This window comes from Bos grunniens, chromosome 20 (assembly GCF_055505025.1).
Source record: "Bos grunniens cultivar Pamir isolate PY7600 chromosome 20, Bosgru_T2T1.0, whole genome shotgun sequence".
NCBI lineage: Eukaryota > Metazoa > Chordata > Mammalia > Artiodactyla > Bovidae > Bos > Bos grunniens.
In genome coordinates, this window is record NC_141184.1 from 5,244,675 (window position 1) to 5,271,175 (window position 26,501).

At 50.2% G+C, this 26,501-nt stretch overlaps 1 long non-coding RNA gene across 1 annotated transcript; it reads right to left on the reverse strand.

Moving 5' to 3' along the window:
* Window positions 1-20,203: 20,203 nt before the first annotated feature.
* On the reverse strand, window positions 20,204-23,405 carry LOC147350052 (uncharacterized). Its single transcript, XR_015148594.1, has 2 exons — window positions 23,045-23,405; window positions 20,204-21,167 (listed from the first exon to the last, which is right to left on the reverse strand). It is a non-coding gene; the product is annotated as an uncharacterized LOC147350052 (long non-coding RNA).
* Between the last annotated feature and the right edge of the window lie 3,096 nt (window positions 23,406-26,501).

Consider the following 26,501-nt stretch of genomic DNA (forward strand, 5'->3'; position numbering starts at 1 on the left):
ACACACACACACATCCCTCACACACACACACACACTCCCAACAGGCACATACACATCCCTGACATATACATACACCCCGACATGCACACACGCACACACACACACAAACAGTCTCAACATACACACACACTTCCCTGACATACAGACACACACGTCGACATACATACACACATATACATGACATACAAACACACATACAAATACCCGACATACACACACACATATCCCTGACATACACACACACCCCCTCCACCTACACACACATCCCCAACAGACACACATACACCCCATTGCACACACATCCCCTCAACATGCACACACACACACACACACACCTGACATACACACACATTCTGACATACACCCTCAACACACACACACACACCCCTGACACACACACACACACCCTTAACATCCATACCCGACATCCACACACACATGGTTCAGATTGTCCGCACCCCAGGCCATCGTGGACATCCCAGGAGTCATTCAATGACACTCAAACCCAAAGGCATCTCCAGGCCTCCCCTGGCACCAGGAGTCTGGCTGCACGCACTGCTGGGGGAAGGTGAAAGGGTGCAGCCTCCTGGGAAAACAGTCCGGCAGCTCCTCAGAGAGTGACACACGGAGCCACCACGAGACACAGCCAGTGCACACTTGGGTGTACACACGATGGATATGCAACCATAGGCTCACACAAGAAGTTTAACACCACCACCCCATCAGCCACAAGTGAGAACAACCCCGATGTCCACCCAGTGATGAATGAATTTAAAAAGCAGTGGGTCCATACGACGCAATATTAGCCAGCAAAAAGCGGCAGTGAAGTATTGACGATGCCATAACACGGGTGAACTGTGAAGACGTTATGGAAACAAACGAGTCTCTGTTTCCTCCAGTCCTGTGGGGAAGTTCTGGGATCAAATCTCGCTGCCCTTCAAAATCAGATTCCCCGGGGATTCCCAGTCCCTTTGTCCGACCCCCAGGCTGGGAAGCCTCTCATGGGGCTCAGAACCTTTCCAGCAGTGTGAGAACTTCTTTGGTATCATTGTTCTCCAATATGTGGGTCACCTACCTGGAGGGTATGGGATTTGATTTTAACACGATTGCGCACCTCCGACCGTCTTGTTGTGGCTTCTCCTTTGTCCTTGGACGTGGGGTATCTTTTTTGGTGTGTTCCAGTGTCCTCCTGTTGATGGTATTGTACAAGCCTGCTTGAGCTCCCCCTGCGGCTGAGGTTCAAGAAGACATTACACCAGCCACGAAAGACCACGTGTAGTATGACTGCATTTGTAGGAAATGTCCAGAATAAGCAAATCTGTAGGGACTGAAAATAGGAGGAGAAGTTGTCAAGGGCTGGGGGAGGATTAGGGAGCTTGAAGGGGTGATGTTTAAAGCTGCAGGATCTCTTTGGGGTGATGAAATATCTAAATTCAATTGCAGTGGTGATGACCACACAGATCTGTGAATATGCCAAAAATTGCTCGCCTTCGTCAAGGTCCTCAGAGAACAGAGCCAAGAGGGTGTGACTGTAGAGAGGGTTATTTTAAGGAATCTGCTTCACTCCACTGATATAAACATTAATATCAGCCAAGCAGCAACCTCACAGACACAACCATGATAATCTTTGACCACTCACCTAGACACCGTGGTCCAGCTGAGTCAACAGAGAAAACTGTCCAACACACCATCAGATCGTCGTGCACTTTAAATGACAGTCTGGTATGGTAAGTGGTTGGAACTCAATGAAGATACTGCTTAAAAAAGACTCTGGCTGCATCTCCCACTGACGTCAGCCCCGGAGTGCTGAGCACACTGTGAGCCAGCCCTCCAGACAGCACCCCACACCCCCGAAACCCTGCTGGCGGTCAAGGGACTGGATGCCAGCCCTCCCACCCAGAGCTCACAGCATCAGTGCCTGCTGTGGCGTGGGCTGGCTCTGCTGTGGAGCCTGTAGAGACCGAAGGGTCGCACATCCGGCTGTGAAAACCCACTGGACATCAGGGCTGGCCGAGGAGGGCCGCTCAGTGGTCAGAGGAGTGTGTGAGAGCCTCTCACGTTGCTCAGGATGATGGTGGGATTCGATGGGGGTGGGAGAGGGGCAGGAAGGCTCTAAGCTCGACCACGTTTTAACCAGAGCCCCACTTCTCCTCTCTTTGATGATGTAAGGATGTTTCTGTAAAATAAGGTTGGAAAATGGTTTTTAGTTGAATAAAGCGCTGCTACCAATATGTGGGGCTGGTGGACAGGAGACGTAGGAGCCCCCCGCTTCACCACTGCAGCTGGGAGCACCAAGGAGGAGCACCAAGGAGGAGCACGTTGTGGTTGCTGTTGTCTATTCACCAAGTCCTGATGCCGTAGCCCATGGACCGCAGCCCGCCGGGGTCCTCTGTCCATAGCATTTCCCAGGCAAGAGTTCTGGTGGTGGTTGTTGTTCAGTCACTCGGTCGTGGACAATTCTTTGCGACCCCATGGACTGCAGCCTGCCAGGCTTCCCTGTTCTTCACTGTCTCCTGGCGTTTGCTCAAACTTGTGTCCGCTGAGTCGGTGATGCCATCCAACCATCTCATCCTCTGTCACCTCTTTCTCCTCTGCCTTCAATCTTTCCCAGCATCAGGGTCTTTTCCAGTGAGTCGGCTCTTCCCATTTCCTTCTCCAGGGGATATTCCCAACCCAGGGATCAAACCTGAGTCTCCCGCATTGGCAGGCAGATTCTCTACCTCCGAGCCACCAAGGAAGTTCGTTGATCGTGGTTCCACCTATGATTTCAGGGTAGTCTCTACCCCAGGGCGATCTCTTAATATCTAACCCCCCATCTCCAATACCCTGGGCATCCTTTGCCCAAAATCAAATCCACAGTCTTTCCTAATGTGCTCTTCCCATTGTTTACCCAGCTCTCAAGCATAAAACCCATGTCATCTAAGCCTCCGTCTCTGTTCCTTACACCTCGCACACCAGTTACTCATCAAGAACTGTGTCTTGTGTTACCAGGACGTATCACTGTTAGTCTTAATCTTCCTTCTCCCAGTGTGTTTGCTTTTGGTTCAGCTACATATAACAAAAAACCTCCAAACAACAGAAATTAATTAAGCTTTCATTTTCTTGTACAAAATTAATTCAGAAGTATAGTCTCTGGCAGAAATCCAGACTTAGTTTCTAGCAGTAAAAGTCTGGAGCCTTCACAGTTCAGTTCAGTCGCTCAGTCGTGTCCGACTCTTTGTGACCCCATGGACTGCAGCACGCCAGGCCTCCCTGTCCATCACCAACTCCCAGAGCTTGCTCAAACTCATGTCCATTGAGTCGGTGATGCCATCCAGCCATCTTATCCTCTGTCATCCCCTTCTCCTCCCACCTTCAATCTTTCCCAGCATTGGGGTCTTTTCAAATAAGTCAGTTCTTCACATCAGGTGGCCAAAGTATTGGAGTTTCAGCTTCAGCATCAGTCCTGCCAATGAATATTCAGGACTGATCTCCTTTAGGATGGACTGGTTGGATCTCCTTCCAGTCCAAGGGACTCTCAAGAGTCTTCTCCAGCACCACAGTTAGAAAGCATCAGTTCTCTCCTCCCACCTCCCCAAATTGCCTAAGCTCCCACTGGGTCCAGCCCACCTCTGCTTGTGGTGACCTGGGACATGTGGTCCTTCTGGGATGCTGTCCGTGGGTCTCTGCCTGGGGGAAGGGTCAAGCAGGAGGCTGTGATGGATGGATGGGCCAAGACGGGGCAGGGCTGTCCCTGCTGACCTTCTCCTGGGGTCCCAAGCCAGAAAAGCCGATGGCCCGGCTCCCTCCGGGACTGCTTTTGGCTCTGATGGTCAAGAGGAACCAGTTCCTTCCCGAGACTCCTGAGCGGACGGCCTGGCTCTGGGCAAGTGCATGCACGTCCACCCACTGGGGGCTGGAAGCTGGAGCACGTGGTCTCACCCCCCCTCCACGGGTCTCCCTACCTGGGGCTGCGGCAGGCATCACAGCCTCCACTTGGAGCTGCTGTCACTGCAGAGTGGGCCTTTGGAGACTATTCAGAGCCAAACACCAGCCCAGGGGGCTTCCTTGTCCTGGACATTTTCCCCCAGAATACTGCATCACCTGGGCTGGCCGGCTCCACTCCTGCCCAAGGATGTGGGGACTTAGTCCTCAAGTTTCCCAGGGCCCCTGAGCAAGCTCTGTCATTCAGTGTCTGGGGACAGATGACAGGTGGGCCCCCCAACCACAGCAGAGGCTCCGTGGGCACCCCCAGGTAGCAAACTTGCAGCCTGAGTGCTCTGTTTTCCTTCGCCGCAGAAACACGTGTGGGCCACAGGCAAGACCCGGGCCCAGCTCTGACCTTCGTGTCTAGGACTGGTTTAACGAAGATGGACAATCACTGGAGGGCACCAGAGGGCAATTTTGTCCCCGTCTTCTAATAGAAAAGAGAAAACGCCAACAGACCTAATTTTGGTGCAGAGCAGAGTCTCATCAGAAATTTACAGACATGAGCTGTTCTCTTCCCCATGCGTGTGGTATCACTTATCAAAGGTCTTTGCAGCACTTTGCTTATGAACAATAGAGAATAACCCCAAACTCTCCCTCCTTCCAGAAAAGAAAACTGGGTTTCTCCCCACCCCAGACTCTCCCAGCATCACCCCCAGGGAGGAGAGGATGCTGTGTCCCACTTTCGGGGTGTCTCTTAGCTTCTACCCTGCAGTTCAGCTCCTGAATTTCCCCCATCTTAAAGAGTGCCTCTCAAACCCTATGACACCTGCAAGACAGGTGTGTAGCTCTTTGGAATATAAGGTGGTTAATCTTAAGTGTCAAGTTGACTTGGCCACGGGGTGCTCAGATAGTTGATCAAATGTTATTCTGTGTATGTCTGTGAGGGGGTCGTGGATGAGATGTACATTTAGACTGTTAGAATGGATTAAGCAGATTACCCTCCCTGATGTAGGAGGACCTCACCCACTCAGTCCTGATTGGAACAAAAGGGCTGACCATCCCTGAGGCAAAAGAGAATTCTTCCTGCTTGAGGACCACAGAACTGGGTCATCAATCTTGTCCTGTTCTCAGATTCAAGCTGGAACACTGGCTCTTCCCACGTCTCCAGCCTGTAGACTTACCTGGCAGATCTTGGGGAGTGTCTGCTTTTACAATCATGTGGCCAGTTTCCTACAATAAATCTATGTCTGTACCCACCCACATGCTACTGCTTCCGTTTCTCTGGAGAACTCTGACAAATAGAGAACACAAGCAATTCCTTTGTTTCACGGCCTAAGAGCGGGCTGGGTTAGAACCTTCGGGGCGCTGGTGGGTCCACACTAGCCTCTGAGAGCCCCAGGCCTGGAATGAGGACAGCTCCAGCCTCCTGCTTCTTGATGGTCACCTTTCTGGGCCTCAATGCATGCATGGGAATAACAGTCCTTTACATCTCTTCATGGCTAATGCTTTCTCTAAGGGTCACAAAGGCTGGACTCTGATCTGTTGTGTCCACTGCTTATTATCAAGCATCTGGCAATATCTGGGGTATATACTTGGTGCCCTGTGAGTAGTTGTTGGATGTTGCATGAGTTGGTGGGATGGATGGATGAAGAGATAGATGGATGGGTGAGTGGACGGATGGGAGGGTGGGTGAATAAAGGGATTAACGGGTGGGTGGGTGGGTGGGGGAATGAAGGGATTAACGGGTGGGTGGGTGGGTGAATAAAGGGATAAATGGACGGATGCAGCATGCACAGAAGGAAGGGTGGTTAGAGGGGTGAATGGGGGCCAAGTTGATGGATGAGTGGATGAACAATGTGGTAGCCAGCGTCTGTGTCAACCTGACTGCGTTACAGGACGCACAGGTATCTGGTAAACATTGTCTCTTGGTGTGTCTGAGAGACACTTTCCGGAAGACATTAACATTTGAATCTGTGCAGTTTGTGTCACTAATCTCCCCTCTGCCTCTCTGTTCTGGGTGTTTCATGTAGATGGAATCACTCCATACATAACCCTGTGCATCTGACTTCCCTCTCTGAGCACAGTGCTTTCAAGTTTCATCCACGTTGTATCAAGATCCCCATCCTCTTTGTAGCTGAATGTTCCATCGTGTGAACAGGCCACGTTTTCTCTGTCCATGTGTCCGCTGATGGTTTTCCGGTGGGCGTGTGGGCTCTCCCACCTGCGGGCTGTTGTGAACAGTCGTGCTGCAAACACTGTGCATTGCTGCTCACTTTGCTGCTTTCTAGAGGAAAGTGAAATGTGAAACAGTCTCCCCGTCGCCTCTCGCCCACACCCCCAGGCGCAGGTGATTCAGGGCAGCCCAGTATCCATGTGAACCCTCAGCCTCAGGAGGGCACCGGCGGCGCAAGGGGCAGAGTTTAAGGACAGTGTCCTTGTGGTGGGGTCAGGGCAGCCCGTCTTCCCTGGAAGCCCCCTGGGCATTCCCAGGCTCCACCCCCAGCCCCCCAGATCAAAAGGGGGTTGTCGAGGTTGCCCCAGGAGTCTCAGGGTTAGCCAGGTGAGGCGCCCTGGAAGAGAGGTCCAGGATTTGGGTGGAAAAACATCTTGTGTCTCTCGGGCATCTGTAGGTGTAACAGGACTTACAGACCCCTAAGTTCTGAGTAAAGAATCTGCCTGCAGAGCGAGAGACCCAGGTTCGATCCCTGGGTCAGGAAGATCCCCTGGAGAAGGGAATGGCAACCCACCCCAGTATTCTTGCCTGGAGAATCCCATGGACAGAGGAGCCTGGTGGGCTACCAGGCTACAGTCCATGGGGTCGCAAAGAGTCGGACACGACTGAACAACTAATGCTGAGTATTCGATGCACACATCTCAAACTCCTTCCTTCCCCTCGAATTAGTCTGAGGTGTTTTCCAGATTCAGTAGGAGAGCACTTTGAAAGCTGCGGGGAATCAAAAGCCCGGGAGGAACGGAGCCCCAGATCCCCTGCCACCACTGGCTCTGCGACACGAATCGGGCTGCCCACCCCCCATCCCAGCCTCCTTCACTGTGCACCACGGGTCACAGACCCAGACTTTTAGAAACGTGTCCACACTACGAACACAATAAGCGAGGTATCGGCAAGCATGTGTATCTCTCATGACTTTGAGAAATGCTAATAAAGTGGCCATGTCCAGGTTATGGCGGGCCAGCTCCAATTTCCAGAGCAGCAGTAGAGGAAAGGAGAGAAAACTTTTATTACAAACTGGAAATTGGAACAGGTAGGAAATTATTTCTCAAAGTCTTCCAAAATGAATATTTTTCCTTTTCTACTGGAGCTGTGAACACAGTTTAGTAAGCTAAGGGAGGAAGTATTCTTCCTGGGAAAACAGCTTTCTTTCGATGCTGTCTTATCATTTCTGTTACTGTTCAGATGCTCAGTAGTGTCCAACCCTTTGCGACCCCGTGAACTGCAGCACTCAGGGCATCCCAGTCTTTAACTATCTCCCAGAGCTTGCTCAAACCCATGTCCATTGAGTCAGCGATGTCATCCAACCATCTCATCCTCTGCCGTCCCCTTCTCCCCCTGCCCTCAATCTTTCCCAGCATCAGGGTCTTTTCCAATGAGTTGGCTCCTGGCATCAAGTGGCCAAAGTATTGGAGCTTCAATTTCAGCATCAGTCCTTCCAATGAATATTCAAGGTTGATTTCCTTTAGGATTGACTGGTCTGATCGCATTGCTGTCCAAGGGACTCTCAAGAGTCTTCTCCAACACCACAGTTCAAAAGCATCAATTTTTCGGTGCTCAGCCTTCTTTGTGGTCCAACTCTCACATCCATACATGACTGCTGGAAAAAACCATAGCTTTGTTGGCAAAGTGATGTCTCTGTTTTTTAATATGCTATCGAGGTTTATCAAAAGCTAAATGAAGCCAGAAAGTGGCATGAAAGTCTTTCAGTCATGTCTGACCCTTTGTAACCCCATGGACTATACAGTCCATGGAATTCTGCAGGCCAGAATACTGAAGTGGGCAGCCTTTGCCTTCTGCAGGGGATCTTCCCAACCCAGGGATCGAACCCAGGTCGTTGCAGGAGGATTCTCTCCCAGCTGAGCCCCAAGGGAAACTCTGAGGTCATAAAGGCGGAGCCCTAATCTAGGACAGAGCCACCGTAAGAATAGATCAGGTCTCAGACATGCACAGGAGGAAGGCTATGGGAGGACACAGCAGGAAGGTGACCATCTACACACCAAGGAGCGAGGCCTCAGGAGGAACCAGCCCTGCCCGCACCTCCATCTCACACTTCCTGCCTCCAGAACGGTGAGAGATGAAGCTCTGAGCTGTCAACTCCTGCACCTGCGGTTCTTGATTCCTGCCGAGCCGAGGTGCGAGGCCTGGAGCAGGGCTGGGAGGGTCCACTCGAGGGGCCCTGGCCTTGGGAGCACAGGGCTGGGGCTGCGGGGTGAGGGTCCAGGGATGGTGCTTGTGGTGAGGCGGGAGGATGCTGCATTTTGGGGGTGGGGGTGGGGGGTGGGCGTCACTGACAGGGGAGCGAAAGCAGAAAGGTGGCGACTTTGGCTTCAGGGGGTTTTCCACCCAGGGAGAGGTGAAGGGGAGAGCCAGGCCCCCTGATGGAGCGAGAGCCAGAGAGACCCAGGGGGCAGAGGAGGCTGACACCCCTCAGGAGCCCTGCCTTCCGGGCTCCCCGGGGTTGAGCCCCTGTGCCTGTTCCCATCCACCAGCACTTCTCCTCTGATGGCACGGGGGTGTCCTTGGGACTCCGTCTGTCCCCCCAGCTCTGCCTTGCCACTGAGCTCCAGGGAGGTGACCGCCCGTTGTTCCCACTCCCCCAGGCCTGCCCATTCCATAGCTCGTGTCCTGCCACCCAGCAGGTGCCTATCACGGAAAAGCCAAGCAGAGCCAGGGGTCCCCAGCCGCCTGCTCCTCACCCAAGTCTGCTGGATCGCTCCTCTGGCCACCCAGACTCTCGGGCCCCTCACCCAAGTCTGCTGGATCCCTTCTCTGGCCACCCAGACTCTCGGGCGGTAACTGAACTTAGGGTCACCTCCATCCCACCCAAGCCATGCCCACCAGTGTGAATGCCTGCTGGGCTGGACTCAAGTATAACCATCACTCTGCTTCTCCTCCTCCCGCTCCCCCACGGGCCTGGGCACTGGGAGCAGAGGTCAAGCCCCTAGGATCACTTTGATCACAGCAGTCAGGGCATCCAGCAAGCTGTCTAGCACCTAAGAGAGGTGCATCAGACAGTTCGGGAGGGGGGGAAAGTGAATAAATCCCCAAGAGAAGCTACAGTTCATTACTTCTAGACAATTCTGAAAACTGTGCATGAGCATTCTGCTGAATATTAACATTTTAATGTTTACATAAATAAAATATTGATTGCTTTATGGCTAAGAGACTTTCAAAGTGTCCAAGAAAACTAAATTCTGAGTGAGCTTTTTAACATTTCACGGTGTGTGTGCATGTGTGCTAAGTCGCTTCCGTTGTGTCCGACTCTTCGAGACCCCATGGACTGTACCCGCCAGGCTCCTCTGTTCATAGGATTCTCCAGGCAAGAAGACTGAAGTGGGTTACCATTCCCTTCTCCAGAGGATCTTCCCAACCCAAGGATCAAAGCTGGGTCTCCTGCTTTGGTAATCTGCTCTGGTAATCTTGCCTGGGGAATCCAATGGACAGAGGAGCCCAGTGGGCAACAGTCCATGGGGTCACAAAAAGTCAGGAGCAACCAAGCACACAGGCTTGCAACCTAAGGATGAGGGGGTGGTGGAACCCACCCCCGGATGAGTGCAGGAAGCCGGCCTGGGGCGCTGAGCCTCTCCTTGGGAGTTGGCGGGGGACGTCAGTGTCTTACCTGCCAGCCCCACCCCAGGGTCCTCTCCCTCTACAACCTCACTTGTAGGGCTTGCCCTGGTCTCCAAAGTGTCTATTTTCAGACCAAAGCCCTCCGTGTAATCTGTCAGGCCCCAGGGGTGGAGATGGGGGGAGAGCGATACCCACGCCCTCCACACCAAGTCTCGTGGTACATCGTGGTTTCCTGGAGGTAACTGCAGTCAAGGCCTGAAGCCCCCTGAGCCAGACTCTGCAGTCTCCCTGCAACTCATCCCTGCTCCATCCGCCCCCTGCCGCCACCCTCCCTTGGGCACCCCCAAGCCCTCCAGCTGGGGGGTTCCTGGCAGAGAGATGGCATTCCCAGGCTGTGCTGACCCCCAGACCCCAGCTGGCACCGTCCATCTGTCCAAGGTGCTTGGGGAACATGGGACCTGACGCCCTCCCTGCTTCTCCCCCGTCTCCTGAGTCCACAACGAGGCCTTTGGTGTCACTTTCAGTTTGGCTCGATGATCTAACCGACCACCTGGATACACTGGATTGCTCAACAAGCTCTAGTTTCTCACATCGACCTGGGGCCTCCAACCTCCCATGTTGGGGCAGAGATGCTAGGAGACCAGCTGATGGGGAACCAGCCTCAGGAGGGTGAGTGGGGAGCTTCCCGGGGCGGGCGTGCTCAGTGGTTAAGAGCCTCCTGCCAATGCAGGAGACACGGGGTCCATCCCTGACCCAGGAAGATCCCACGTGCCTCGGGCAGCTAAGCCTGTGCACCACAACTGCTGAGTCTGTGCTCTAGAATCCGGGAGCCCTAAGTATATATCCTAGCTCCCGTCCACAGCAAGAGAAACCCATACAGCGTAACTCAAGTGTGGCCCCCTGCTCGCCCCAACTGGAGAAAAGCTTGCAAGGCGACAAAGATCCAACACAGCCAAAACTAAATACAATTATTTTTTAAATATAGAAGGGGAGCACCGTGGTCCCAGCTGCCCTGCATTGCAGCCTGAGCTGTTCAACAATAAAAGCTGGAGGAAATTGTCAACTAGTAAGTGTTGCTGAAACTGACATAAGAGCCCCTCCCCTGCCCACCCTGGAATCCGCCCAGTGAGCTGTTTTTGTTATTGTTTCTTCAGTTGCTAAAGAAAGATGAGCACCGAAGAACTGATGCTTTCGAACTGTGGTGTTGGAGAAGACTCTTGAGAGTCCCTTGGACTGCAAGGAGATCCAACCAGTCCATCCTCAAGGAAGTCAGTCCTGAATATTCATTGGAAGGACTGATGCTGAAGCTCCAATACTTTGGCCACATGATATGAAGAACTGACTCATTGGAAAAGACCCTGATGCTGGGAGGTATTGGGGGCAGGAGGAGAAGGGGACGACAGAGGATGAGATGGCTGGATGGCATCACCGACTCAATGGACGTGAGTTTAAGCAAACTCTGGGAACTGGTGATGGACAGAGGGGCCTGGTGTGCTGCACCAAGAGTGCAGCAAAGAGACACGGGGTCGCAGAGAGACTCGATTGAACTGAACTGAACTGAAGTCATATCCAACTCTTTGTGACCCCATGGACTGTAGCCCACCAGGCTCCTCTGTCCCTGAGATTTCCCAGGCAAGAATACTGGAGTCAGTCGCCGTTCCCTTCCCCAAGGGATATTCCGGACCCAGGGATCGAACCTGCATCTCATGCTCAGCAGGCAGTTTCTTAACCTCTGAGCCACCAGGGAAGACCGCTGAGCTGTTTACTTCAATACAAATGAGTCGTAGCTCTTAGCAAAATGGCAGGACTCTCCTCTCACCACTTTGAGTCTCTTTTGAGAAATAGCGCCTGCACTGTGGGCCGGAGCAGAGAAGCCAGATCATTTAAGGCATCTTTAAATTTTAAAACTCCCTTTGCAACTGGGCCTGCAGGCTCCTCATAACAAATGCCTCAGAGAGGTGACTCCCTTTGTTCCTTAATACAGTATGCTCTGCCGGGCTCTCTCTTGGAGCAACATGAAACTATCTGCTCAAGGCCCCAATATTTGAGCAGGAACGGGTCGCTTTAATAATTGATAATTAGATAACTTTAATATAGAATGAAGTCAGAGTGAAACAGAAGGTAAAAGCGTGAGTAGAAATGAACGGGGTTAACAGCATTCCTGCAGAACAGGCTTCCAACTGCCCAGCTGGGCAAGAAAAGGCAGTCACTGCAGACTCCTTCAAGAGGGTCAGAGCGCAGTCAGTCAAGAGCAGGGAAGAGGGGGGCAGTTTAATGCCCAGGAAGGAAGTTCGCTACACGTCAGCAGGGATTTCTTCTTCTGCATACAGAGCACAGACTGCGGCCTCATCTATAGGAAGGTTTAGGGCTTCCCCAGTGGCTTGGTGGTAAAGAATCTATCAGCTATGCAGGAGACACAAGTTTGATCCCTGGGATGGGAAGATCCCCTGGAGGAGGAAATGGCAACCCACTCCAGTGTTCTTGCCTGGGAAATCCCATGGACAGAGGAGCCTGGTGGGCTACAGTCCATGGGGTCGCAAGGAGTGGGACACAACTGAAGTGACTGAGCATGCGTGCATAGGAAGCCTTGGGGACCAAATGCTACTTCTAGTACCAGAAGGACCAATGAAGATATTTCCAGGAAATTCTGACAGCAGCCTGACAGCTCCGTGCAGAGCAGCACAGGATAAAAGGGGCGTTTTCTCGGGGTGGGGGTGATCAGGACTGTCTGGAAGACGTTTCCAGCCTCATAACACATTTCAGTCTTTCTCGATACACACCCGAGTCGAGAATGTCGATCTCGGGAGATGGGTTTGGAAACAGAGGCAAAACCACAAGATTTATAAAGTGTGGCTTTGTTCCTGGGCTCCTTGGCATTTGGCAGCACAGCTAAAGTAAGGTTTTGCTCCTCTTTTTCTCTCTTTTCTTGAAAGTTGGACCTCAGATGCACAGAACTGGGGTCCATGCATAAGCCCAGGTTCAAGTTAGAATGTCATCACTGGCCCATGTACGGCTGTCTTTGTTAGGTGTGTCTGTCTGTCTGTGTTACACACTGAACACCCTGAACTCACCAGCCACCCGCATGAGGCCGTTGCAGATGACTGACACCTCCAGACGTGTCCTTTTCCATGCGTGCTTATTACCACTTCGCCTCTTTCCTCAGATGCAGCTACTGCCTTGCATTTGGGGTTCCTCCCTGGTTGGGGTGGTGGCGGTGGTGGCGGTTTCGTCTCTAAGTCATGTCGATTCTTTAGATCCCATGGACGGTAGCCTGCCTAGCTCCTCTGTCCACGTCATTATTTTGCTTTAAAAAAAACTACTTTGTGGAGTAGGAAATGGCAAGCCACTCCAATATTCTTGCCTGGAGAGTTCCATGGACAGAGGAGCCAGGCAAGCTATGATCCACAGGGTTGAAAAGAGTGGGACATGACTGAGCACACGCATGCACACCCACTCCCCACCTTACTACTAAAAATTAAAAAGAAATCAAACGGGACAGGAGTAGCTTTGGTCATTACATAAAATGTATTCTTGGTTCAGCCTCCTCATTTTGAAACTCACCTTAGAAAGTACCCCAAAGAGGCAGATATGTGACATTACAACACTTTAATTTGACTTTACAGAAAGACCCGAAATCCAAAGGCCTTCAGAATCTCTGTTAGTGAGCTCATTCGTTTGGCATAGTTACAGCTTCAACATTTGAAGCTTTTCATGGCAAGGAAGTTCCCTCTGTGTTACTTGGTGTGAGGTAAGAGGCTAGCATGAATATGGAATTACCAAGTGGAAAGTTGAATTTCCCCCAGGTAATGGCACCCCACTCCAGTACTCTTGCCTGGAAAATCCAATGGATGGAGGTGCCTGGTGGGCTGCAGTCCATGGGGTTGCTAGGAGTCAGACACGACTGAGCGACTTCACTTTCACTTTTCACTTTCATGCATTGGAGAAGGAAATGGCAACCCATTCCAGTGTTCTTGCCTGGAGAATCCCCGGGACAGGGTAGCCTGGTGGGCTGCCGTCTATGGGGTCGCACAGAGTTGGACACGACTGAAGCGACTTAGCAGCAGCAGCAGACCATGCTTTCTACTCTCTAGTACAGTTATAAGGGAGAACTGGCCACAGAAACTTCTGGGTTAGTGGGCTTCTGCATTATTATGAGTAGAGATTTAAAAAAAAACACTTTATTGAGGTATGAATTCATTTATTGTATAGTTCACCCTTTAAAGTGTCCAGCTGAATGAGATTTATTGTATTCACAGATTAGAGCAACCATCACCACTGTCATCTTCAGAACTTTTTCATCACCTGAAGAAGGAATCTGGGGGAATTCCCTGGGGGTCCAGTGATTAGGACTTGGTGCTCTCGTTGTGGGGGTCCAGGTTCAACGTCTGGTCAGGATTTAAGATCCTGCAACCCACTTGGCACTGCCAAAAAAAAAGGAAATCCTTTTAGCTGTTACCCTCCTATTCCCCTGCAGCTGCCCCGTCCAGTCCTAAGTGACCGCTAATACCATCTTAGTCTATGGGTTTCCCTATTTTGAACTTTCATAGGAATGGAACCATATGGAGTGTAGTCTTCTGTGACTGTTTTCTTTCCCTTAGCATGATGTTTTCAATATTCATCCATGTTGTTGCGTGTATCAGTACTTCACTCTTTTTTATGAGTGAATCATATTCCATTGTGTGGATATCCTATCTTTTATCTGTTCATCTGTTGATGGACATTTGAATGTTGCTACCTTTTGACTATTAGAAATAATACTGCTATGAATATTCATGTACAAAAAATAAAAAATACTCTGACTTCCACACGGAGTCCTAAATATTGTGTAGCTGTGCATTTTAAAAATTATATAAAAGGCTCTCTTACTATATGAAGTCTCTGGCGCTTGCTTTTTCATGGAACCTTACGCTTCCTCGAGGCATCATGTTTTGTGGGGTTTTGGGGGAGGGTTTTTTGTCTGTTTGCCTGATAGCTGTTAATCTTTGGCCGCACCACATAGCATGAAGGCAATCTTCGTTCCCTGACCAGGAATCGAGCCCGAGTCCCCTGCGGCGGTCCATTTCTCTGGACCGCTAGCCATCAAGCTTCCACTGTGGCTGCTCCTCATTCCTTTGTACCCTGGGCAGTAGTTTAGTGTGAGTGGACTCCAGTTTGTACAGGCCGTTGGGATGCTTCCAGTTTGTTGCTACTAGAAACAGGATTGCACATTCTTGTTCAAGACTTGTTAAACACACTTTCGGGCAGCTCTCTTTTTTTTTCTTTCTTACTGTGTTGTTTTCCTTTTCTTTCTTTTTTTTTTGTTTCCTTTTTTGTGCAAGTGAATCTCTTGATGCTTCCTAGGACTGGAATTGCCAGATTGTAGGGTAGACTAACTCTTGCCTGGAAAATCCCATGGACGGAGGAGCCTGGTAGGCTGTAGTCCATGGGGTCTCTGAGGGTTGGACACGACTGAGCGACTTCACTTTCACTTTTCACTTTCATGCATTGGAAAAGGAAATGGCAACCCACTCCAGTGTTCTTGCCTGGAGAACCCCAGGGGTGGCAGAGCCTGGTAGGCTGCCATCTATGGGGTCGCACAGAGTCGGACACAACTGACGTGACTTGGCAGCAGCAGCAGCAGCAGCAGGGTAGACTAAAGTCCAAATTTACACGATTGATTTCCCAAATGATGGTAGCAATTTACACTCCCACCAACAACATGTATATTCTCAGTCTGCTTTCTTTCTAATACTTGGTGCTATCAGACTTCATAATTTTGCCAAACATGGGTGTGCAATGCTATCTCACTACACGACAGGCACTTCCCTGATTTCTTAAGACATCTGTCATCTCCTTACAGTTTTTATTGGCTCCCTATATTTCCTCTTCTCTGAAAGGCCTGTTCATATCTTTCACTCACTTTTTAAATCAGTTATCTTTTTCTTATTCATTTCTTAAAAAAAAAAATTATCCTTTTATTTTTTTCTTTTGGCCAAGCCCCAAGGCATTCGAGATCTTAGTTCCCCAACCAGGGATGGAAGCTGTGGCCCCTGCAGTGGAAGCGTGGAGTCTTAACCACTGGACCATCAGAGAAGTTCCTCTTATTAATTTCTAGAAGTTTGTTTTATAGTCTGGGTCAGTTACATGTGCTACCAACACCATCTTTAATCTAGCTTGCCAAATTCACCAATATTTCATATTGGTTGCCTGGCTTTCAGTACATTGTTTAAGAAAACTTTTTTTCTACCCCAGGTTAAGAAAAAATAACCACCTACATGTTCTCATTAAGAATTTTAAAGTGTTGTTGTTCCTGTGATAAGATGTGTACATGCTCATTCGTGTCTGACTCTTTGTGACCCCGTGGACTGTAGCCCACCAGGCTCCTCTGTCCATGGAGTTCTCCAGGCAAGAATACTGGAGTGGGCTGCCATGCCCTCCTCCAGGGCATCTTCAAGAGCCAGGGACTGAACCCACATCTCCTGTGTCCCCTGCAGGACAGGAGGGTTCGTTACCACTGTGCCACATGGGAAGCCCTTTGATGCTGCTACTTTTGATCATAGTAAAGTGTATGATGTGAGGTAGGGATCTGAATCTGACTCTTTGCGACCCCATGGACTGCAGCACGCCAGGCCTCCCTGTCCATCACCAACTCCTGGAGTTTACTCAAACTCATGTCCATTGAGTCGGTGATGCCATCCAGCCATCTCATCCTCTGTCGTCCCCTTCTCCTCCCGCCTTCAATCTTTCCCAGCATCAAGGTCTTTTCCAATGAATCAGTTTAATGTCGTAGTTCCATGATTATACATGCCCGCTAGGCAAACCCTCCCCCGTCCTTACTTCTATTTAGAATACACATGGCTCTTTCTTAGTCCTTTGATCATCACTGCACATATTAGAAACCCGGTATTGAGTTCATGAAAACCCTGTTGTGATTCTGAATGGAGTTGCCTTAAATCTAGAGGTCTATCTGGAGAGAATTCATATTTTTGAGCTGTTATGTTTTCCTGTTCATGAACAGAAAGTATTCAGCCACACCTTTGGTCCTTCGTTAAGGATCTTCTGTACAGATTGTATGCAAATGAATTTTAAAAATGATTTCTCAGATTTGTTCTAAAGAAACATCAGATTTTTTTTACTATAAATTTTTTGCTATTCACTTTTGAAAATCAACTTTATACCTAGTCACCTTGCTGAAGACCTAATTTTTCTAGTAATTTATAGATTTTTGTTATTGCTGTAGATAATCATATTTATAAGCAATGATATAAATATAAATATTTGCATATTTGTAAATAATGACAAATTTATCTTTTTCTATCCTATGCCATTGATTCCTTTTTATATGTAATGTCAATAAGAAGCATAAAGATACGTGTCAGCCTTGCCTCATTGATTTTAAAGTGGATGCATCCATGTTTCATCATTATAATGATTCATTATGTATATTTAGGTACACTTCATCGAGTGAAGAACACTAAAACTAACCCTAATTCCTATTTCAATGAGAAATTTTTATTTTTCCATCATGAATGATTAATTTTATAAGATGCTTTTTCTAACTTCTAATGAAATAATTTTCTCTCTCAAAACAGTGACATTTTCAGATTATCTAACATTAAATCTTCCTTATATTTGTAGGAAATTCCTAGGTATTGGTTATTATCATTTCTATACATTTAGAGGTTCAATTTGCTAATAATCTTTAAGGGATCCATCTTCATAAGTGTGATGGCCCAGCAATTTGGCTTTCGTATACTATCCTTGGTTTCAAGGTCGCACCTGGCTTATAAAATGAACAATGGCTAGTTCTCTCAAATAAATTAATTTTCTATCTCCCCTGGTTGACATTCTCAAGCTAACGTGGCCAGCTCAGTAAGCAAGTAAGCAAGACGGGAAGTTCAAAAAGAGGTGAGAGGAGCATTTTAACAAGTTATTAAGATATAAACAAGCACATGTTTTATAAAGACAGCTTATTTCAGAGTTTCTCAACCTTGGCTGCAAATTAGGGTCACCTGGAGAGCTTTAAAACAACGCCTATGACAGGCACACCCTCACCAATTAGACTTGAATCTCTGAGGTTAAGCCCATTGTATTCACTAAAGCCCTTTCAAGTAAGTCTAGCTGTGGCCAGGATTGGAAATACTGACACTTAAGAATCTGGATTTTCCTTTCCGTGAGGCAGCCTCACAGATGTTCATCTTATTAAGAGGTGAGTCCATTAAGTTATCAACCACTGAGAGTTTGCTGGCATTTTCCGAGCGGTGGCATGGGTGCTGATCACAGCATAAACAACACAGACACTCGCCAACTCGTGATGAATAAACTATGGTTCTTTTATTCAGTGAGGCCATCCAAAGAAAGTTCTACGGAGATGTTAGTGATCTGGAGTTCACACTGATTATGAAATAGGAGGTACTGACGATGACATTGCATAACATATTTAGAGATAAGAAAAAGTTGTGTGGATAAGCAACAAATAAACTCATTAATTGCTAATTGTTGAGAGTAGGAATTGTTTCAGCTTGTTTTTATGGGTTTCTTTTTTTCCACCGGAGGCAGTCTAAAATGCATCAGATGTTCTTGCTGCTACTGCTGCTAAGTCGCTTCAGTTGTGTCCGATCTGTGCGACCCCAGAGACGGCAGCCCACCAGGCTCCCCCGTCCCTGGGATTCTCCAGGCAGGAACACTGGAGTGGGTTGCCATTTCCTTCTCCAATGCATGAAAGTGACAAGTGAAAGTGAAGTCGCTTAGTCATGTCTGACTCTTAGTGACCCCATGGACTGCAGCCCACCAGGCTCCTCCATCCATGGGATTTTCAGATGTTCTTAGGCAAAAGGAAAAATAACCATAAATGCAAAAGATGAGACAGTTACATGGTAGCTTATTTTATTGAAGACACTTTCCTTTCAGGGACAGATCCACTCCTGTTATTACTAGCTCCAGCTTCTGTGCGTGGTGCACATACACTCAGGAAGGGAGTGATGTCAAGCTGGCATAAAACCACGACCCCCAAGTTCAGGTGCAGCCCCTTCTCTGCGCTCCTGTCTCCCTCTCTGAGGACCTGCTGCTGCTTCAGAATCCCCAGATGTCCTGTTGGCCCAAGTCCTTGCCAAGTAGCCATGGGGGGATTCAGACTTCATCATGGCCACACAATCTTTGAATCCAGGCCAGCCCCTTGGGCAAATTGCTAAACCTTCTCAAGGCTTAGTTTGTCATCTGCACACAGACACACAATGGGACAAACTCAAATGTTTCTAACAAAGTCCCTGTTGGATCAAAAACATTCAGCCAATTTGAAAAGACCCCGATGCCGGGAAAGATTGAAAGTTGGAGGAGAAGGGGACAACAGAGGATGAGATGGTTGGATGGCATCACCGACTCAATGGACATGAGTTTGAGTAAACTCTGGGAGTTGGTGATGGACAGAGAAGCCTGGCATGCTACAAAATGTCAAGTGTTATTACAATGGGGCTTCCCAGGTGGCGCTAGTGATAAAGAATCTGCCTGCTACTGCAGGAGACCCAAGAGACAGGGTTTTGATCCCCGGGTTGAGAAGATCCCCTGGAGAAGAAATGGCACCCTACTCCAGTATTCTTGTCTGGAGAATCCTGTGGACAGAGGAGCCTGGCGGGCTACAGTCCATGGGGTCACAATGAGTTGGACATGACTGACTAAGCACCTTATTACAATATTTGTTGATGATGCAAGATTAAACCTCAGCATTTCCCAGGAGGCAGAGGACAGCAAGCACATTCTGGAGGACAGCAGCATGGACCAGCCTCAGCATCGGGAGGGCCAGGGAGAGAGGCTGCTGTGCAGAGGGGAGGGCGTGGCTGGAAGGATGGGCTCCGGGGAGGACGGATGGGTGGGCTGCTGTGGAAGGACCAGGGCCACCTCTGCTCACACCATCAGGCCCTTGCCACGTGCCCCCTCCATTGGCCCATCAGACTTCCAACCTCTCACTCCAGGAAGGGCTCAGTCCCTTGGTGTGCTCACCTGATTAGGCCAGGCCCACCGGGCTCCCCTGCCTTTTGATTAACTCAAGATCAAGTGCTCAGTAACCTTTTCACAGGCACAATATTCCATCATAGTCACAGTTTCTGCCTGCAATCTGGGGGTGGATTATAAAGCACAAGACCACCAGGGGATGGGAATCTTGGGGTAATTTTAGAGTTCTGCTGTGGCACATGCCCACGTGTATTAGAAGGCCCGCTAAAATAGGATTTAGCCTATGATACCCAGGTGGTACCCTTGTGGCTCTCCGCTTGGCTTGAGGAGCCTCCTGGGGAAGAAGGTTTTACTGTGAGACACAGAAGGAATGAAGAAGTGGGTCTTTACCCTTCTGCAGTGCCCAGCCGGCTTTGAAGACCTCAGGGGCATCATCTTCAAGACACAGGCAGCTGGAACGTGGGGGCTGCCCTGTCTCTCTGTGAAAAGGAGCCCCTTGTGGTTCTCAATTAGCTGTGCTTACTGGCTTCACAGTCTGCTGCCTAGACTTGAAGGTATAAAACTGGGTCACAGGAAATGATTTCGGGCCTGCGAAACAGTTATCTCTGTCGGCCAGCCTGTCTGTGCTCTGGATGCTGTCAGAGCTAAGAGGGGGGTGGACGGTGGTCTTCACCTAGGCTGTCCGTGAGAGCCACGGCAGACAGCTAGGAAACTGGGGCCTGGGCCCCCTCCACCCGGATGGATCACAGCACATTCTCCTGTGTGATCTCAGCGCTGCTCAGGGGTGCTAATGGGCAGCCTGCGGGGAGAACCACTAGACTGGGGAATCACTTTGGGAACAGGTCCTAATAAGACAACAATTAGCATTCAAACTGCTCTCGCTGGAAGGAGATTCGGCCTGTTAGAGCAGAACTGGCACCACGCAGTGCATGGGAAAGCAGCTTGGAGAGAACCTGGCTTTGTGCCGTGGGAGATGGGCAGCTTGTTTCCGGGACGTCCAGGGTCAGAGGAGGGTTCACAGGCCAGAGACCAGCAGCAGAGCCGTCGGGAGCCGTGGGCTCCTGGGTGCATCCAGCGGCCACAGGACGGGTCCGGAAAGGGCTCGGATCCTGGCTGGGTTTTCCTTGTTTTTTTAAAAAAAAAAAAAAACTGGAACACAACAGGATTCAATGCTGTGGTCTTGTGCTGTTCAGGTGAGAAAATTGTATCTTGGTGCTTTAGAGAAGACACACCTTTTTCTCCGGGAATTAATGAATAAAATCATGTCTCGGGGTTGCTTTAAAATCATCTGGGGCAGGTGTAGGGGTGTTTCTGTGTGTGTGTGTGTGTCTGGGCAGGTGCAAGTGTATATGCGTGTGTGTGTGTGTGTGTGTGTGTGTGTGTGTGTCTGGGGCAGGTGTAGAGGGGTGTGCTTGTGTGATCTGTAGACAAAACAAGATAAGGCCCGAAGTGACCTCAGAGTTGAGCGCTGGTTGCCTGCAGAAGGTTCATCATACCGTTCACCCCACTTCTGTACATTCGAAATTTTCTAGAATAAAAAGTTAACAAAATTAAGTTTAACTGATGAACCAAAAGACAGAAGAATAACATACCAATTAAAACTTCCAAAGTATGTTAGGAAGAAGCAGCGGAGCCCTGTGGCTGAGTGAGAAGGCCCCGGAGCCCTGACCTTGGATACCCCTGCCTGGTGACCTGTCACCACGTGGGGGCCCACGCAGGGCTGGGTGCTGCTGCCTCGGCTCCTGCCGGGAGACTGCGCTCCAGCCAGGCCCGACCGCCTGGAGCTCCGACGGCAGGGCCAGGCCTGCAGCGCTTCCACCCCGACGGGAGACTACATCTGGGGAGGCCCGTCCACCCAGAGCTCCGACCGCAAGGCCAGGCCTGCGGCGCTTCCGCCCCTGGGCGCTGAAGTGAGCCGCACAGAGACGTGCCTGGAGAAGCGCTGGGCCTTCACAGAACCAAAACCCAGCCAGCCAATCTCTTCTGCTGCTTCCAGGCCTGGTCAGGCCCTCGCAGAAGACACGGCTCCCTAGACATCCCTGCTTCCCGAGGATGGAAACGCTGAACAGGGTGGAGACGCTGAGACAGCAGGACTGAGGCAGGGGAGCAGGCCACCAGCAGGCCGGCCCGGGTCTGCGAGGTCTGGGCCAGGGCCGCCGGTGTCTCTCCAGGAGGCGCCCTGCGGACCAGGCGTGAGTCACGTTAGGGGTGCTGAAGGGGTCTCTGGGCGGTCCTCCCCTTCTGAGCACACTGCATGGCGCTGGGCACGTAAGGGTACGTGGTGGAAGGAAAGAAGGAAGGGAAGAAGGATGGATGGACGGAAGAAGGGAGAGAGGAGGGGGACGGGAAGGGAGGAGGGGAGCAGGGCTCCTTAGAGGAAGGCACGGCATCGTCCACACTGGAGACCTTCTATAGAAGACAGACACCATTCAGGATTTGGACAGCTGAAATGCAGTATTGAAAATGCAGGACTCAAACCCATCCAGGAGGAGTGAACCTCGAAGGGGCTGGAAGGATCACTCAGAACTTATAATACAAGTAGAGCTCTGGCCCACAGCCCGATGCAACCAGCCCCGGAACCAAGCCCTCATCTGCAGTGAGCTGTCCCAGAAGCCGCCTGCAGGATCCACACCGACCATCTGGGGAGCAAACATAATCCCTGTGACCCTCAGCCCCACGTGTACAGCAGCTGACGAGTAACTGGCGGCTGCCCTAACTTTTTTTTTTTTTTTCCCGCCCTTTCCTACTTAAGCCCAGCCAGAGAAAGCCAGCCGTGCTCCCCTGACCAGTCACACTGGTCCCCTGCCTCCGGCTCTGAGCAGCAGCCTGTGCTTTGCTCACGCACTTCTGCAGCCCTCACCCAGACCCCTCCTCCGGGCCCTGCCCTGCTGGCCGCGTGCCCCCTCCCTCCCCTGTTGCTGCTCTGCGGGTCACACACTGTCTGCCCCTCGCTCCGACCTCTGGGGCATCCCCTCAAAGCCCCTCTGTCTCCCCGCTGCCCCACCTCCCTGACTGCCCAGTCCAGTTCCTTCTTCCCCGCTTGCTGTTCCCGGGACCGAAGTTACCGGATAAAATACAGATGGGAGTCAACTCTGGATTGCAGAGAAACAACAAGCAATTTTTTAATATACATATATCCCAAATATTGCATGGGACAAACGTATGCTTAAAAATAGACAGTCATGCCTCATTTTATTGCACTCCTCAGATGTTGCATTTTTAACAAATTGAAGGGTTGTAGCCCTGCGTTGAGAAAGTCTATTGGCACCGTTTTTCCCACAGCATTATTTTTAAATTAAGGGATGTGCATTTTTCAGGCATAACTGCAATTGCACACTTAGACCACGGTATAATGTAAATATAAACGTACATGCACTGGAAAACCAAAAAATGTGTGTGACTCACGTTATTGCCACGCTTGCCTTATTGCAGTGGTCTGGAACGGAGCCCCGATGTCTCTGAGGTGTGCCTGTATGCATGGGTTTGTCTGATGGTCAGATTTGACCAGGGGTCCTGTATTCTTATTTTCCGAGGCTGGTGAGCCCGCCTTGTGCTCCCCCCGCTGGCCATTCACGCATCCCTCCTCCAGCCCGGTGATGACTTAGGTCAAGAATGAAAAGGCCTCTAGCAGCAGGGCCTATGCTCCCGAGTGTTTCAAACAAGGAAGCGGAGACTTTGGGCTCTGACTACACAGGGGAAGGCTGGGGAGGCGAGCCCCGTGCCAGAAGCCACAGGAATAGCACCATCTCTGCACCCACCTGCCCGCCCACCCCCGCAAGCCGGGGAGAGGGCCCTGCTGGCTGCTGGAACCACACACTCACACACGTGTCATGAATGATCCTCCAGTCGACACCGTGTGGTCATGTTTCCACACATTGCAGATGGGGACGCCAGCCTCATAGCAGGGCTGGACCCTTGCTCGGGCACCTCATCCAGGTGACGCCAGGCGGCACACACAGCTCCCTGCTGGCCCTGACATCACAGCTGTGAGCTGGGAACAGGGGAGGAGGGAGGATCCTGACGAGAAGAGAGGCTCCGAGAAGAGATGCTCCGAAATGCAAGCGCATCCTTCAGCTCACCTGCCAACAGTTACCTCTGTGCCTGGAACACGCATGCTTTGATTAGAACCACACTTGGAGATGCAGGCAAGTAACTTAGGACCCCCAGGTGACACCTGTTGGGTAGAAGGGATATCCCAGAGCTTATGCGAGGGCTGTTGCCCAGTTTTGCATCTCATCTCAGGCTTCCTCCAGCACCTGCTTCCCAGCTGACTGTCTCTCTGATCCTCAAATGCCCATTAAACCAGCTTCACCTCCCGGTCGCTCTTCTCGCTGCCAAGTTCTAAGAATCATCAGTAATGATGTGATCAGCAGTGGTTATCCATGGTCACTCCACACTTGTCTCAGAATCACACTTTGAAGTTTTTGAAATTACACTTGGAGGGACCCCATGACGGCGTGCTTGTGCCAACCAGGTTTTTTATATGCAGCAAATCAAGCCACGTTTCAAAAAAAAAAAAAAACACATACAGTAAAGGTCTGAAGCTAAATTACTCTATCAGTTCAGTTCAGTCAGTCGTGTCCGACTCTTCGCAACCACGTGGACTGCAGCACGCCAGGCCTCCCCGTCCATCACCAACTCCCAAAGCTTGTTCCAGCTCGTGTCCATCGAGTCTGATGCCATCCAACCATCTCATCCTCTGTCATCGCCTTAGGCAGGACCCTAGTCCCATACTGGGAGCTCTAGTCTCATGACCTAATCACCCCCCAAAGGCCCCATCTCCAAACACCATCATTTTAGGGACGAGGGTTTCAACACATAAGTTCCGGGAGTACACAAACATTCAGCCCAAAGCAATTGTATTACTTTTGTGTTCTATCCATTTTTAGCAAGTAATACACACAGGACAAAATTTCAAAGTATTCAGTGCATTCCCCTCTGATTCCCATCCCCCCACACACTTGTCATTCTGGACACAAGCACAGTGGCACGTTCCATGGTCATCCTCCAGAGATGTCCATGTAAAGGGGGAAGGGCTGGCAGGAAGAGCTGCCTGGCATAAGCTGGCAGGGCCATTGTACACCTTACTTTTCTGCACTTCGTGAGGTGTGCTAGAGATGGGTGTGTGTGTGTGTGTTCAGCTGCTCAGTCGTGTCTGACTCTTTGCAGCCCCAAGAACTGCAGCCCGCCAGGCTCCCCTGTCCATGGGATTCTCCAGGCAAGAAGACTGGAGTGGGTTGCCATGCCCTCCTCCAGGGGATCTCGACCCAGGGCTCTAACCCGCATCTCTTGTGTCTCCTGCATTGGCAGGCGGGTTCTTTACCGCTAGTACCACCTGGGAAGCCCGAGTCTTCTGCCTTGGAGGCAGATTTTTTTACCGCCTGAGCCATCAGGGAGCCTCACGTTAGAGACACACAACAGTAGATATAGAGCTGCCTTATTCCTTGAACAAGTCTTATTCCTTGGAGGACACACAACAATCTATTTAACTGACCCCTACTTAGCAGCTGGTTTCCAATCCTTTGCTCTGACCATAGTAATGAATGGTATGGTAATTAATGGTAATGCCATGGTAATTAATATGAATACACACCTTTTTCCCCACTTACCAAAATATTTTATTGGATAAGTTCCTGGAAGGATAATTCCCAAGTCAATGTGTATAGGGATTTTGGACTTCCCTGGTGGTCTAGTGGTTAAGAATCTGCCTGCACGTGCAGGGGACAGAGGTTCGATCCCTGGTCCGGGGAAGATCCCACATGCCACAGAGCAACTAAGCTCCTGCACCACAACCGCTGAGCCAGGACTCTAGAGTCCAGGCTTCACAGCAAGAGGAGAAGCCAGCACAGAGAGGCCTCACGCTGCAACCAAGAGTAGCCAGCCCCCTGCTCACGTCAACTAGAGGAAGCCTGGGCAGCCACAGAGACCCAGTAGAGTCGAAAGGAAATAGATCTCTTTAAAAGGGTACAGGAAAAAAAAATAAAAGGGTACGGGAAAAAAAATTAAAGGGTACAGGAATTTTAAATTTGACAGGGGCGGTCCAGCGGCCATCCAGAGGACTGAATGTGCACCCCCTCAGCAGGACGTCAGGGCGCGTTACAGTGTTTGGGGAAAGACAAGCTACCCCATTGCTTCAGTTCACATTCCAAGACTGGGCACATTCCACATGCTTGCTGGCTATTAGTATCTATAGATTTCTACTTATTTCTCTGCTTGGTCATCTTTTCCTTTTGATTTGGAGGCCATTTATTAATGAAACTAGCCCTTTGATTCGGTATGCCAGTTTATCTTTTGTCTTGACTATTTTACAGGTTTTTTTGTTTTTTTCCCCATACAGGGGATCTTTATGTAGCTGGATTTCTGAATCTTTGCTTTCATGTTTATGAGTATTGGGTCGTATTTTTTAAAACCCCCAAGTCTGTAAAAATCAACTGAGCTTTAAATGCCCCCTGCATACACACACACACACAGACACTCACCACACACATTCACACTGTATTCAGTGTAAGTCTACTGCAGTCACATTGCTTAATATCCAGCAACGGAATCACCAATCATTAGACCGAAGGGAGATCAAAGGTCAACAGGTCTGGCCCCCTGTTTCCATAGGGAGGGAACTGAGGCCCATGGGGTGACGGTCACCATCTGCAGTCCCACGGGCAGCTGGCCATGCGGCTGGGTGAGCAGAGGCCACAGGGAACCCACCCTCAGTCTCCCCAGGATCCTGCCCAGATAGGATCCTGGGGAACCAGGAGAAGACCTGGGGTGTGGCTGCCGTTTATACACTTCAATTTGGTTTCTGGGTGAAATTCAATTGATATTTAAATCATGCAGTGCCTGGACTGGGGACTTTGGCAGGAGT